Here is a 1,673-nt window from a genome sequence, read left to right as displayed (position 1 = left end):
CAGTTAAGCAAATTCGCCAATTGACGGTAGTGGCCGAGACTTTTGTTTCGGTGCCAATCTAGTGGTGATCGTTACTCCCCCAAGGAGGAACGGTAAGGCGTCGCTATGCGTTTGTGTTAATGTCTCGCTGGCTCTGACACTTTGGCCAATGATTGACATCAGATTTGCCGTCACACCTTTAACTAGTTCATTTGGCGTTGCACCTTTCATCAGTTTAGGCATCAAACATTTGAAATTAATCTCCATCGAGAGTTTCCCCTTATAATCATGCTAAATAGTTTAAATTTGTTAAAATTCTATACATTAATTTATTCATTTAGGAAGTTAAATGATAAATAAAATATAATGTTCATTCATCTAATAATTGGGCAAATTCAGTTTTTGTTTACATTACACTGTTTTAAAGTAGAAAAGTTAACCAGCTTCTCATTTACATTTCATCATATAAAAGATTTTAATTATTCATTAATTTTATACTGATAATAATATATTTTTAGTTTAAAGCAGTTTTTTACTTTAAAGAATGTAATGTCAAAGTAGATTTCTACTTTAAAACAGTGTAATGTAAACAGTTAAAAGGGATGTAATATAGTAAACATTAAATAAGCATAATTTTATTTATTAATTATTGGTGAATTAGCTATTGTTTGAATATAAATTTTTTACATATAAAAATGTTAATCGGGGTCTCCTTTAATTAGGCAATGGGAAAAGTAAACTTGGTATAAATGAAATAAATAATTAGTTTAGGCAAGGTGCAACGAGTTTAATCTTTTTATAAATAGGAAGTAATCTTCTATAAATAGAATGTTTTTAATCCGTAACATGTAGGAAAACAATGTATTAATTATGAGCTTAATTTTAATATGCTAATTAGAAAGTTTAAAATGCAACGTGAATGCAACACTGAGTATTTTAATTTTTAATTAGGTTAAATAACGTCACTCGTAACTACATATTTTAGCAGTGAGAGTTTTTTAATTAATGATTAACATACAATGTAAATACAAAAGTGGGTCATAATATTTTCTAATTAGGTATAATAACGTCACTCGTAAGTACATATTTTAGCAGGGTTTTTTAATAGTTAATTAGAATGTTTTAAATGGAATGCAAAAAACAGCTACTTACAGTAGTCAGGTTCATTGGAAAAGATAAGTAGGCATAATACATTAAATCAATAATGATGAGTTGTAAATCATACGGTAAGTATGCAAACATGAGTTGGTTCTGCAGGACAGTACATTAATATTGAGTGTCAGGTGTGACGGCAATTTGATGTGCATGAGGCGGCAAGGCTTAGTAGGCGAGACGATTCACATTTGCCTGGCAACGCACGCCATCTGGTGCGGAAGCTACGTCTTCGGCGGATCAGAATGGCCATCTGGTCCGTCGAGGGTGGATCAGATGGATCCACCCAAGGTCATCTCGGCCAAAATCGTGAGGCCAGCACGTGGGCTAGGAGGCGATGATGCCTTGGGGGTCCCCGGGGCAGGAGGGCGGGGGGCGGCGCGGGGGCGGTCGGGCTGACCGAAAGGCAGGCCTCCACCGCAACCGAAAACTTTTTTTTAAAAAAAATTCACAAAAAAAAGCAACCTTCCCCCCCGCTGAATCGACGAAAACGCGAAATCTCCCCCACCCTCACGATTTTTTCATGGAAAGCGCAAATCTCC

This window comes from Trichinella spiralis (assembly GCF_000181795.1).
Source record: "Trichinella spiralis strain ISS 195 chromosome Unknown Scfld9, whole genome shotgun sequence".
Lineage (NCBI taxonomy): Eukaryota > Metazoa > Nematoda > Enoplea > Trichinellida > Trichinellidae > Trichinella > Trichinella spiralis.
The sequence above is the reverse complement of the archived record's forward strand: the minus strand, read 5'-3'. Positions refer to the sequence as shown.